This window comes from Colius striatus, chromosome Z (genome assembly GCF_028858725.1).
Source record: "Colius striatus isolate bColStr4 chromosome Z, bColStr4.1.hap1, whole genome shotgun sequence".
Classification (NCBI taxonomy): domain Eukaryota; kingdom Metazoa; phylum Chordata; class Aves; order Coliiformes; family Coliidae; genus Colius; species Colius striatus.
The window spans coordinates 46,208,207-46,223,365 of record NC_084790.1 but is presented as its reverse complement, the minus strand read 5'-3'; positions in this window follow the sequence as shown (position 1 = coordinate 46,223,365).

Sequence of the window (15,159 nt, the reverse complement as noted above, 5' to 3'; positions counted from 1 at the left end):
CGTGACAGCCTGCTGCAAAAGTTAATTGCAAGGCAGAATGTATATGAAGTGTTTCTTAATTGGGGTGGCCTCTTGAAGTCTACGGTGAGCAGTCCAGGGATCTGGACTGTGTGCCAAACTGACACACAGTAAATCAGAAAGCCAGAGGTTATTTTTTACTTTTTATTCTGAGACAAGGATATTGCAGGAAGGTTATACTGAAGGCTGTGTACAGTGTATCAGTGAACGCTGGGACCCCCTGGTGGTGTAGTGATTTGTGCATAGATGGTAGCACATACTATTTTCATGTCCATAGCACATGGATGGTATATCCCGTTCACAGATGCTCTATGAACACTTCTGACAAGTGGTGTTGTATTCCCATAGCCACAGAAGAGATGTGTAATTTTCTTTGTCAGTAGTGTTGAGGAGCTGGAAAAATATATACTTAGCTGCCTAGGAAAATGAATGACCCGATTTTTATTCCTGTAGAGTTCCTTTTCTTACTAAAAATGCATCTCCTCCAACAGAAGAAATGTCATTTTCTCCTAATGTTCAATACTGCACTAATGAATACCCTAGGAATTAACCCGGTTTCATAATTTCTGGGCCTTTGACCCGTTAGTCTATCCCCATCGGCTGGGATCATCTCCATGACCTGAATATGTATTATTTGATCATCTGTGCTGGAGGAAAGTATCTTAGAAAGTGACCAGAGAGGGAGCATTAGTGGAAAGAATGAAAAAATGGAAGCTATTGGGTAGAACTCTGCGGACTTGTTACTGAACACAGGGTGAAGTGTTGTCATTACCTGTTTTTTTTTCCTAAGAAGCTTGACTACTTTAACAGTATTGTAGTAGGAGAAGCCCAATGGGCCACACTGGCTTGTTTCACCTTACACTGTAGGATTCGTTTTTGGAAAATCTTTGGTAACGCTAGGCATTACGATAACTATAAAGGATAACATTTCTCTTTGTGGAGATTATGATATGTTTGCATTTTCCTGTCCTTTCAAAAATACACCCTGATTTTGAATTTAACTTACCATTGAAGAGCTTTTACTACTACAAAGCACTTGTAAAAACATGACATTTCTTCCTGTTTTCCCTGTTAACATAATGTTTTATGTTTGCAGTTAAGGTTTCAAATCTGGTTTATGAAGCTCATCATATTCCTCTAAGAAATCTAAAGCCTATAGAGAACATCCATCAGTTGACAAATCCTTGGCTTTCCCTTTGTTTCTTTTTGAAGAACAATCAGATTAGTCTAAAATTACTGGATATGGTCATAGGCTGTATCAGAGCTAGAGAAAACATTTTTAAAGTCGCTTTGGAGTAGATCTAATAAAGTTAATATAATTTTCTTATCTTGCGGTTGCTTGTTCCATCAAATGGAATCCAGAACTGTGTTAAACACAGGGATTCTCAATGTGCTTCAGAGTCCTGCTGGTCAAGGAATCCTGCCATCTTGAGTTAGGATAAAAGAAAATGACGTAAAGAAGACGTGTTCTGCAAATAAGTACAGTCAGTGAAGTTTATTGTATGTGTTCTGTTTATCATCTGTTGAGAACTAGATCCTGGAAGTGAAAATACTCACACAGAAGTGAATATACTCACACAGAAAGGAGACCTAAGGTCACTTCTCTCTGCAACTTGCTTATTGGCCTTGCATTTCTCATAATGTGGGAGGACATACTGGTTAGCCAGCTAAAGCTAAAAGCACATATTCTTTTTCTCCATGGTGGCTCAGCTTTGATGCATTTATCATCTGTAGGACTGTAAGGGACGGGAGAAAACATACTATTGCCCAAAGAATTGTAAAACTTAATCAGAAAGGGAAATTCGGGGATCTTCAAGGACCAGCTTAAGTGTTTTACACTAAGCAGGTGTGTAGAAATACATTAACAACCCTTTGAAGAGAATTTTGCACTATTTTATGTTTAGTTTGGGTAAATAATGACGTTACAGTTAACCCAGTCATTGTAAACTTTGATGAGGGCTTTTGATGAAGTAAATTCCATTTAAGCCGACTAAATGGAAAGATAAACAAAATAAGTCTTTGAGTCAAGTGCTTAACTTGAGGAATGAGCTTAGGTAAGTTAAAAAATCTGCAGTGATAATTCAACTGGTCTGTACTGCTCAGGAATTTGAATGGAGAAGATATCTGAAATGGAAATAAAATTTATTTAAAATGACAAGATTTTCTTTCCGAGCAAGGAAGAGACCTTTCAGAAACAATGCTAGACCTAAATATATAGTGACTTAAATAAGTTTTTCAGAAATACACAAACACCTACAAGGAATAGAAAAGAATAGAAAAGAATTTAAAAGTACCAATCGGCAAATAAAGTTACTTATTATAATGCAGGGCAAGAATAAAAACTGTTTAAATTAAAGCTGAATTACAACTTGCAAAGAGTATCAAGAAAGAACTTTACAACCTTGGCGAATAGAGAAGGGGAAACTGAATGAGATTCAGGTAAGTAATGTGCAAGGTTATGCACTTGGAGATTGCTCACAAGAATTTCTGATACGAGTTGAGGACTCATCAAGTGGAGGAAATTACGGGAAGAATTATTGGAGTATACTAATTACAGAATCATGGAATATAAAGGGTTGGAAGTGACCTCAAAAGATCATTTAGTCCAACCTCCCTGCCAGAGAAGAAACACCTACAGTAGGTCACACAGAAACTTGTCCAGGTAGATTTGGAATGTCACCAGAGAAGGAGACTCCAAAACCCATCTGGGCAGCCTGTTCCAGTGCTCTGTCACCCTCATACTGAAGAAATACTTCCTTGCATTTCTTTGGAACCTCTTATATTCCAGCTTATAGCCATTGTCCCTTGTCCTATCACTGGATATCACTGAGAACAACCTGGCTCCATCCTCCTGACACCAGTCCTTTATGTATTTGTAAACATTAATGAGGGCACCTCTCAGTCTCCTCCAAGATAACGAGCCCCAGCTCCCTCAGCCTTTCATCAGAAGGGAGATGCTCCACTTCCTTCATCATCTTGGTGGCCCTGCGCTGAACTCTCTCCAGCAGCTTCCTGTCCTTCTGGAACTGAGGGGCCCAGAACTGGACACGGTGTTCCAGATGCAGTCTCATGAGGGCAGAGTGGAGGGGGAGGAGAACATCTCTCATCCTACTGCCCACACGCCTTCTAATACCCAGGATGCCAATGGCCGCCTTGGCCATGAGGAAATGTTGCTGGCTCATAGTCATCCTGCTGTCCACAAAGACCCCTGGATCCCTTTCCCCTACACTGCTCTCTAAGAGTTCATTCCCCAACCTGTACAGGTACATGGGGTTATTCTTTCCCAGATGCAAGACTCTACACTTGCCCTTGTTGAATTTCATTAGGTTTCTCCCTGCCCAACACTCCAGCCTATCCAGGTCTGGTTGAATGGCAGCACGGCCTTCTGCTGTGTCAGCTACTCCCCCCAGTTTGTTATCATCAGCAAACTTGCTGACAGTGCCCTCTGTGCCCTCAGCAAGGTCATTAATGAATATATTGAACAGCACTGGCCCCAGCACTGACTCCTGAGGGACTCCACTAGACACAGGCCTCCAACTAGACCCTTCCCCATTGATCACAACTCTGTGCCTTCTTCCCTTCAATCAGTTCACAAGCCACCTCACTACCTGATCATCCAGCCCACACTTTCTCAGTTTTGCTGTGAGGATGCTATGGGAGATGGTGTCAAATGCTTTACTGAAATCCAGATAAACCGCATCCACAGGACTACCACCATCTATCCACCTGGTTACATCTTCATAAAAGGTTATCAGGTTGGTCAAACATGACATCCCCCTGGTAAAGCCATGCTGACTGTGCCCCTCAGTTCCAGAAGGACAGGGAGCTGCTGGAGAGAGTCCAACACAGGGCCACAAAGATGATTAAGAGAGTGGAGCATCTCCTTTATGATGAAAGACTGAGGGAGCTGGGGCTCTTTAGCTTGAAGAAGAGGAGACTGAGGGGTGATCTCATTAATGATTACAAATATGTAAAGGGCAGGTGTCAGGAGGATGGAGCCAGGCTTTTCTCAGTGGTGTCCAATGATAGGACATGGGGCAATGGGTATAAACTGGAACATAAGAGGTTCCAAAGATACACAAAGAAGTATTTCTTCAGTATGAGGGTGACAGAGCACTGGAACAGGCTGCCCAGATGGGTTGTGGAGTCTCTAATGACATTCCAAATCTACCTGGACGAGTTTCTGTGTGACCTACTGTAGGTGGTCCTTCTCTGGCAGGGAGGTTGGACTAGATGATCTTTTGAGGTTCCTACCCGCCCTTGAGATTCTGTGATGCTGTGATTCTGTGATGACGCCTTGTGTAACCTAGAAGATATATGTAATAAAAGTAGGTATGAATTGGCCATTAAGAAATTCAGGGTGCATATTTGAAAGTTGAAGTTGCTCCACCAAGGAGATTAATGGAAGAGCTTCCTAACAAAAGTATTAGAAACACAGGCTATCTGGCAGATGAAGTATAGCTGTATAGCATAAAGCTTACAGCAGTTAGTCGTGGGACTTGAAGATCTGAAAGGTTTTTTACAGTCCTCTGTTACTACATTCTTGCTTTTTTTGTTTTTGTTTTTTTGAGGGGTTTTTTGTGTTTTTTTTCCCCCCAGTTTGATTTTTTTATTTGTTTTTCTTTTGTGGGTTTGGTTTTTTTTTAATCTTGCATTTCCAGGGAGAAGGAGATTATCCATGATAATTTGCTACCTCATGACTCGGTGTGTTTCTATGCACCTAGTCCTGATTTTGCTGTTCCATAAGAGGCACTGCCTTGTCAGTTGTTAATACATATGTAAAATTTTTCTCAGAAATGTAAAAATATATTTTATATTCTTCAGAAGGGATATAAAAGAATTTGATTTTCGTCAATGCTGCTGTGATTCAAACAATCTCAACAGCTCTGCACAGCAACTTCTATTTGGTGAAATTTTGTCTTTCATAAGACTCCAGCATCATCTGCTGTTTTATTATTGTCTAAATTAAATCTTTGCAAGTACTGTTTTTGTTGCATAATTTGTGAGAAATTACTAGAAAGATCAGTTTAGCTCTTTCAGTAGAACTTGGTAGAAAGCAGTGAAAGTTTCTTCTGGTCATTAGTACCTGCATGCAACAGGCTTGTTCTCAGGCTCAAATACAAATTAATTATCCTGTTAAACTGAAAATTGTTTTTGCTTTATAGGATCAATAAATCTGTTAGCTTTTAAACTGTGGTTTTGTGGTTTTTTTTAATAAATGTATGTATGCCTGATATATTTAATCTTACACCTTACAAATATTTAGAGAGGAAGTAGAGAGACTAAGCAACTTGTCTGATACCTGAAGAAAACAATACAGTCTGTTTTTCATTTTAGAAGACATCATAGTTTAAGGTATCTTATGTGTCTTGAGAACAGATCAAAATAATAATTTTATAAGATCTGTTTAAGTCGACCCATTTGAGATATTTTTGCATAAATAATGGTATACACAGATTTTGCAGTTTTATTAAATTCTTAAAAAAAAATCTGTTAATGACATTCTGAACTCTAGCCTGTTAAATTGCTGGAATTTATCATCTGAAAAATGTGGTATATAACAAATCAATGGGCAATAAATTACTCTCTAAGTTACTTCAGTGTCAGCTTCTTTATGTACATGGTCCAGTTTAAGTGACATAGTTAAAGCATTCAATTATGAAAAACTTACACGTCTTACACTCAGAGGATGATACCATCACTCAGATATCCATTTCATGAGGACATAAATAATTTTGAAGTAATTACTAGCTTTACATTTTTGAAAATTATGTTATTTATATTTCCCAATTTCTGAGTTGAGAATTGTGCTCTGACAAATGCTATGTTCTGCTTGATATTTGAAAGGTGATGGCATAACAAAGACAACACAGAGGACTCTGAAGCTTTATTTTTCTAATGTGATACTGTGTTCAATTACTCTTTTGTTGTAATGAAAGAACTTTCTACACTAATTTCTGATTTTACATAATATTTTTACTATTACTGAAATATGATGCCTGTGAATTCTGACAGATCTCACGGAGATCCAAAATTGTCTTCTTATCATGTAGTCATGTAAAGTATTTAATGGAATAAGATGCTACATAAACCAGTGTTTTAACTTTGGTTATTGTTACCAGATGCTATATAAATGATGTGTAACCTCACAGTTTTTGCCATGGAGACCTTTCAGTAATCCTTAAATGTAAACTTCAGTTTATCCCAACAAATGAATCTCTTAAGGCTGTGGGCCCAGAGTTTCTGAGCAGGACACCAGGCTGAAACGTTTAGAAAATGTAGTTCATAATGTAGATGTTATAAACAGCAGGAATTTGAAGAGCTGCTTGTCAGTGGAAAGCTAGTTTTCTGAATTTCTTTCATGATTTTGATACAAGACTTGATTGGGATACTCACACATATGTCTTCAGTGGTACTTAAAATACTCATGTATTTATGATACTGGAATATATGTCATGGCCCTCTGGAGGAACAGCAGGAGGCCAGATTCAGTACCTGAGGGCATCTCAATTGGCTCAAATAGCTTGTTTACTGGCAGCTGAATGGAACCCTGATATTCCATTGAAGTGTATCTGAGATGCCCAGAAAGTAGTTGTTCTTATTTGTCCCAAGTATTTGAGTGACAAGGTATTATGATATTGAATATTAAGGGTGACAATTAGGGAAAGAAAGCCAGAGAAAACCTATATAAGCATCAATTTCCTTTAGTGAACAACTCTGCAAATCTCTGAAATTGAGATCTGTGCTTCTGCCATATCCAGGTCTTTTGTTTTTTTGGCAAAATGTGCTTTTTCTTTTGAGCTTCCTAATATAGCTTCTCAGGCAGTAAAAATTACTGATGAGTTCTTCTCATCTGTTGTGCTTCAGCTATGTCATCTCTAGACTGAACTTCTGCTTGCAATCAAACATACTCAAACCATAGAAGACTGACTAGTTTCTAAGTTCGAGGACTGGGGGAATTATCACATTTTTATCAACCTCCATGTACCTTATAGTGTTTGTTGTCTAGCCTTATGCATGAACTGAAAATACAGAAGCATCACATTGTACTTAGCACTTTTTGACACACACTGCTCTGCAGTTCTGTAAGATCTTACTAGGTAGATAGTACAGGAGTCAGATCTAAACCTAGAATTTTAGATTTTCTTAAATACAAGAATTCCTTCAAGAAAGGCCACTTTATGTTTCATTTTTTGAAAAATGTAAAAAATTTGAAATGGTTAATTTGAGATTCCCTATGCTAGTTGTTGGGACTTGTCTTATCCTTAGACTTTGCAAGGAAATACCTCACTGTAATAAAGCTACCTTAGAATTCTTTGCCTCTCTGTAATTGATGTAAAAAAAAGGTTGTGATAGTCTTGTCTGTCGCAGTAAGGGAGTCTCATATTCCTACCGAGTGTACCTCCAAACAGGGTCTGAAGGCATAACTGTCCAAAATGGAAGTATTTTCATTCCTACACATGCTTCAGCCTGGGAGGCCATGCCTCTGGCAACACCAGATGCCCCAGAAGTCATTGAAAGCAGCAGTTGTGGGATGTGCTGGCCCCCAAGGGGACTTGGAAGCACTTGTTAGTAATCTAATTATAAAAGAAGAAAATTAAACTATGAAAAATGCAGGAAAATTCTTAGAGTGTGATTAACAATGCAGCTGGTGTTGCTATCCCAATCCATAATGCTTTCTTCTCCTCCTACTGCTGTGTGCACCTTCCCCCTCACTGCCTATTGCAATTCAAGGTCAATGGAGCCTGTCTGGTGGGAGGTACTACAGCCATGCAGCCCTTTAGCAGGTCCAGCCTGTGCCCCATTGTTCATTAGCCTGGATCTGGCCTCCTTCTAGCTTCCCTTTCTGCCCTGATGTCTTAAGACCCTGCTTTCCTGCCAGTGTTTGCTGTTCACTGTGACCTCAGTATAGCTGCAAACAAGACCACCTTCTTTATAGAAATACCTCATTAGTTGAATCACAAAACTTAAATGATGCTGAGGCTATGAACTTAGCTTAGTGTCAGAATTTCTAATGTGTAGCAAGCCACTGAAAAAATAATGGCTGTTAATAGCGGGGAAAAAATCTGCAGATAAAAATCATTCCACAGAAAATAATGAGAAATCATGCAGCACACTGTTCTGTAGGATAACACTTGTGTGCAGTTAAGTTTTATTTCTATCTGCTTTCACTCCCCTGACTGCTGTTTGCTTTGCCAAATCCAGGCTTAAAATGTTCACAGCATCCTGATGTTAAACAGCTTTCATTAGCCCAGTAGAGTTGACTGTTCACATGCATTATTTATGTTCCATACTGTGATAAATGTGTTTTCCTGTCAGTCTCTCAGGACACAGGTACTGTTGAATAAACTTCAAATAAATCGTACTCAGTCATAATGGTTTAAACATAAGACTTTCCAAATATGAAAAAAAAGTCAGGATTTATACCGGGCTGATCAAGTTGATATTTGAAACTGTTCAGCAGAATCTTTAAAAGGGATGAGGCCAGAAAACTGAGGCAGACTGAATTTCAAGAAACCTTTCCTGTCACTCCCTATTCTCTATAAAACTTGACCTAATTACCATGATTACCATAAAATAAATCTAAAAAATGGAAAAGTGGAAGAAAAGGAAAAGAAGGAAAGGGGAGGGCAAAGGAAAGGGAAAGGAGGAGAGGATGGAAAAAGGAAGAAGAAAACAATCCTTACCATCTCTATGTGTGGTAGCACATTCTCACATCCTGGCACATAAAATGTTTTTGTATATGTTCTGTATGGGGACAGGGAACTTTTCTTTTTAAACTTTTAAATATGGAAACTGCTACAGAGAAATGAACCTTAGTACAATACAAACACCGGGCAGCTTAGCTTTCCTAACACATTTCTCAAGCCTTATTAACTGAGAGATGCTCATTATTTAGAAAACAGTCTTGGTTTTTACATTTGCATTTTCTAGTGGGAAAAAAAAGAGGATTTGAACTCAGAGCTTTCTTTAATGAAAGCCCCTATTTCTAATTTTTCTTCCCCCCCCGCCCCCCCCAGTTATCAGCCAAAGACCTTACTGACTTCTACCATGAAGAAGTCAGGTAGACTCTGTTAGAATATCTGGTAACAATGGATGAGGAAGGTGCCGAGACAGGCAACAAATTTTTACCTCAGTCTTCACTCTTCTCACGCCTCTCAGACAATTGACTGCAAGACAGGGGCTACTGGAACAAAGTTCCAGTAAGAGAAAATCAGGTTTGTGACCACCTGAGGAACCTGGACATACATATATCTGTCGACCTTTATGAGATGCATCCCAGAGTCCTGAGAGAATTTCCTGATGTAGCTGCCAAGCCACTCTCCATGATATTTGAAAAGTCATGGCAGTCATTACCTGGAGACTGGAAAAAGGAAAATGTTGCATCCATTTTTTAAAAGGGCAGAATGAGTACCCTGGGAACTACTAAACCTCTAGGCCTGAGAAGATCGTGGAACAGACCATTCTAGAAGCTACACTGGGGCACTTGGAGTACAGGGAGGTGGTTTGAGAGAGCCAGCATGGCTTCACCAAGGGCAAATCCTGCCTGAACAACCTAGTGACCTTCTGTGATGGAATGACTACATCACCAGACAAGCAAAATGACACAGATAACACCTATCTGGACTTCTGTAAGGTCCTTCTGTCAAAATTGGAGAGATAGAGATTTGATGGTTAGGTTTGATGGATGATAAATTGACTGGATAGTCACAGCCAGAGGGTAGTGGTCAATGGCTCAATGTCCAGATGGAGATCAGTGGTGGATGGTGTCCCTTAGGGATCCATAATGGGACCAGTACTGTTTGATATCTTCATCATTGACATAGATAGTGGGATTCAGTGCACCCTCAGCAAGTTTTCTGACAACACCAAGCTGAGTGGCGTGGCTGACAACTGAGAGATGGAATACCATCCAGACAGATTTCAGGTGGGCCCATGGCAACATCAGGAGGTTCAACAGGGCCAAATGCAAGATCCTGCACCTGGTTTGGGGCAATCTGTGCTATCAATACAGGCTGAGGAACAAGGGGATGAGTGGTGATATTAGAGGATGAAAAGCTGGACATGAGCTGGCAATGAGGCCAGAAAGCCATCTGTATCCTGGGCACCAAAAACAACATGGCCAGCAGGTTAAGGGAAGGAGTTCTTTCTCCTGCTCTGCTTTGGTGAGTAGATGCTGGTTGAGATATAGCAAAAATAACATGAAGCACAAAATCTTCAGAACATAATCTTTTCATTCAACATGATCTGTACATTTTATAACATAATAATACATGCAGCTCTTACTTCCTACCTTACACTCAGATGTTCCACTTGCATTACTCAAACTGAAAAACCTCTGGCCAAGTTTAGTGATTTTTTTCTGGGTATATCTTCAGGAACACGTGTGACACAGACTGGATCTGTGACTCTTAAATGATGCTACTATGTCACGGTAGCAATGCAATATACAGTTGGCATGTAATGATAATTTTATAGTAAATGGCAGTTTTCAAACAGTGCTTTGTCCTTTGGTCCATGATATCACTGTTTCACAATGTGCCAAGTACTTGCTGCAGCCTATCTTTCTGCTGCAGGGATCTAATATTGTGATTGTGTACCTTTCAGGTTTTTGTTTTGATGCATTTTTTTTTCACATTAGGTAAGATGATTAGTAATGATATATGAAAAACAGTGTTTGTTGATTTATGTATTAACAGTGTTGTACTTTACAAAAGAGTCTGTGATTTGTCATGGTAAATACAGCTATGCAAAATAATTGACAATTAATATGCAATATAAATGCTACGAATTATAAGAAGCTGTTCTTTAATTTTAATGAGTATTACATTTTTTTTATACTTTCACAAAAATATTTAATTCTTCTTACCCATTGTAAGTTGAGATCAAGTGGTAAGAACTGATGGTGCTTTGCAAAGATATTTATTTTGTTTCATTAGTCTCTGTCCAGTTCATGGGTTATAGAAATAGAAATATTGCCATTTTACCATCCTTTAAAGCAGAATTCTTAAAAGTGTAATTCTGCATTGATAATAAAAAAGGAAGTGTTTTCATATTGAAAACAGGGATTAATTTAAAACATTGGGGAAAATGGTCTCTTTAAAACATGTATACAGATGGCTAAAAGCATCTAAAGAGTGCCAAAAAGTCCATTGTGCTCTGCATGTTTGCACAGTGGGCAATGTGCCATGGAGGAACTGAATGGTGGGTCAAAGAATCACATTCCCCACTTGGAGTATTGTGTATGTCAGTTTGGCAGTGAGTGCTGTTTGGGCTAGTGCTTGGAGAGCTCCAGAACAGGTGGAGAGATTTGTGGACTGGAGTTCTCCCTGCTAAGCATACAGTTTTCTGCCCTTCAGTTTTCTGTTCCTGATTAGTCACCAGGTGTCAGCAACACATTTGTCACTGCTGTGGATGCTAATGAAGAATCCTGGAACACAGGCATCTCCTGAAGCAAGCTACCTATGGTGCAGCATTAAAGTGCCACATCACTGACCAAAAGAGCTAGATATACTATTTCTGCATGTAGGGGAAGGCACAACTGCATGTCGTCAACATACTTACCACCATCACCATACACAGTCAGGATCCTATGCTACACAGGACACATATTTCTCACACTGTCTCTTAGAAAGCATATGCTTGGGGAGCCACAGACTCCAGCTCTAGATATCCGCCTTTGTTGGTTTGTTGGGGTTTTTAAAAAATTTTTCATATTTCTCCTAACTGCATTTTTATGCAATTTTGGATACCTGCATAGCCTGTGTAATTTTATTTTTCTGTAGTAATACTTCAAAAACATTTTCTTTGTCCTCCTTGCAATCTTTTGTATCTCTTATCTTGCCAAAGTACTAATATTTCTAATATTCTACTAATATCTATTTCTTATACCAATATGTACCCTTTTCTTAATTGCATCCAGTTTGAGGTGGGTTTTTTTGGCACTGATTTTCTTCTTTTATTGGTTTACCGAGTATCTCTTATTTCCATCAAATCTCTCTCTCTCAATTTTCTGAGCTCTATAGAAACAGAGAGGTGATATCTCTTGTCACTATAAAAATTCATATGAGATTATATAAAGCAAGAAAATATCTACTGTGCTTCCGTACAGTGGGCCAGCAAAGAGATAGGAAAAGATAAAACCATAGATTAGATCCGTCGCATAAATGTTGGGTTGAGATTACGAGCTGTAAAAGCAAGAGGCTGGAATGACCAGCAGAGGGAGAGATTTCCACAGTCATTACCTCTCTGATAAGGATGCCCATCCCCAAAGAGTGCCGGCCCAGAGGCACAAGCACAAAGCTTGTGAGAAGTGTACCAAAAAAAGATAGCTAAAGTGAAAGTGTAAACTAACTACACAGAAAAGCATTATTTTGAAACAGCTGCAGTTCTCATTTAATTAGCAAAAAGTTTGAGGAGTTAAGAATGCTAAAATCATAGTTGGCTGACTAGAAGTGTGAGACATCGCTGAGGAAATCATTTGAATTAATTGTGGTGATATTTATCTTCATGATTGTTACAAATCAAGTATTGATGAAGTGAGATTAAGTATTTAATAGGGAAATTTATTTCATTACTGCAATATGTTATTTGTCGTATCGGTTCATTAGAGTGTGAACTGAAGTAATCCATCTTTTTGCTGAACTGCTTATTAGTTAACAAAATTTCACCACTAACTGTGAAAATTATAAAATGAATGATAAAAACTTGCAACTCATAAAAGCTGACTGCCCTGGTTTTGACTGGAATAAAGATGTTTTTTCTTTCTGTTAGCTGGTCCAGTGCTGTGTTTTGAATTTAAGATGAAAATAATGTTTATAACACACTGATCATTGAATCATAGAATCCTTACAGTTGGAAAAGATCTTTAAGATCACCAAGTCCAAACACTAACTTTACACTGCCAATCCCATCACTAAACTAAGCTATACCCCTCAGCAGCTCATCTATGTGACTTTCAAATATCTCTAGGGATCACCTCCCTGGGCAGCCCGTTTCAATGCTTAAGAACCCTCTCAGTGAAAAGGTTCTTCCTATTGTCTAATCTAAACCTCCCCTGGTGTAACTTAAACTGATTTTCTTGTGTTCTGTCATTCATTACTGGAAAGAAGAGACTGACCCCCACCTCATTACAACTATCTGGTCCTCTTCTCCAGGCTAAACATCCTCAGCTCCCTCAGTTGCTCCTCATAAGACTTATTCTCTAGACCCATCACCAGCTTTGTTTCACATCTCTGGACATACTCCAGCACCTCAACGTCCTTCTTGTAGGAAGGAGCCTAGAACTGGACACAGTATTCAATGTGTGGCCTCACCAATGCTGAGTACAGGGGGACAATTACTTCCCAGGTGGTCCTTCTGGCCACGTTATTTTTAATACAGGCCAGAATGCCACTGGCCACCTTGGCCACCTGGGCACACGGCTGGCTCATGTTCAGCAGAACAGAAGAAGTACAGAAGAAGGTAGGAGGGCACACAGCCAGGACATCTGACTCAAATGAGCAAGAGGAGAATTCCATACCATATGATGTCATGGCCAGTATATAAACTGAGGGGAGGTTGCTGGTGGACAGTGTAGCTTTAGGTATTGGCTGGGCAACAGTCAGCAGATGGTGACTAACTGTATTGCACATCCCTTGTTTTATACTTTCTATTATTCACCCCCCTCCCCCTGCTTTTGACTTTATTAAGCTGTTTTTATCTCAACCCACAAGTTTTACTTTTTTGTGTTCATTCTCTCCCCCATCTCCCTGGGAATACGTGGGGAGAGGTTAAACCATGACACTGACCTATGCAATGAGTAAATATTTCACTCATAGTGCCTGGAACATTATGAAACTCATTTTGATCAGTATGTTCTGATCAAGTAACAAGGTAAAAATATGTAGATGTTTTTACAGAATGTTCTTAATGATTCTAAAGATTTTCCTGAAGTACATTTCTGGGAATGAATGGAAAGGCAAATTGACATATCGGTGAACCATTAGCATTTTGCAAGCACTCATTGATCTCTAGGTGTAATGAGCTCTTAAGGTATGGACTGTGCTGAACTATTTAGCTAGTTGTTTCTCTCAATTTTCACTTGAAACAGAGAATGATGAATAGAAATGAGATACAGACAAAGTAAACAGACCTAAGTAACAGCCCAGCAATTAAACTGGACCAAACCAGCTTGCTATTACATTTTATATCCTTCTTTCCTTTCACAATTTGTTGAAATTAATTTTCAGCTCTATTAAAAATAGAGGTGCTGGGTAACTGCCCTCTTGTGCCTCTAAATTTGAAATAAAATTAACAGGCTTGATTATTATGAGCTAAATATAATTCTCAAACTAATTATGGGGAGGTGATAGGATTAAAAAAAAGCCAGTGTTACGAACAATACCATTTAATGTGCCTTGTTAATGATTCAAATAACATTTTAATTTATGGATTGGCCAACCACACCCAGCAGAGTTCTGGGTAAGTAATCCAATCTGTGATACATACACATGGGTTGAAACTTGAGTCAAGTCAAGAGGCTTGTTGTTCTTGATCCTTAGATTTACCTAGACTGTTGTCATCAGGTTGAGTAGTGAAAGGATATTTCTCTGTCAAATCACTTTGTTTTTATAACATTTCCTCAATGTATCAAAAGTGTATTATAAACTGTGCATAAATTACTCATGGAATATTTCTAGAATATTCTTTCTAGAATACATGGAATTATTTCCAGAATTCCATTCAAATAATTTGGAACCACCCAGCAAATCCATCTGAAAATTGTCAACATTGCTTAATTACTTATTCTATATTTGTTCAGCATGGCTTTTGGTCATTAGGAGCTGCTTTAAGGATATATAGTAGTAATATTTAAAGGGAGAATACACAACCATCTTGCTTACCATAATTAATTGCAAATTATTATAGTAATTTCATTTTAGATACAGCTGAGGGAGGAAAGCTTATTGTGCGTGATGCCATATTCAGACAGAATGATTCTCCTAAAAATCCATCTCAAACTGGAAACCAATGAGCAAAATCATACAGGTATTGTCTAATAAAACAGAAGCATTGAACTGAGTGATGGACACCTTTGACTTATTTTATTAGTCTGTTGCAGTCTGAAATTAGGGCTCAGAATTAAAAGTTTGATAACAT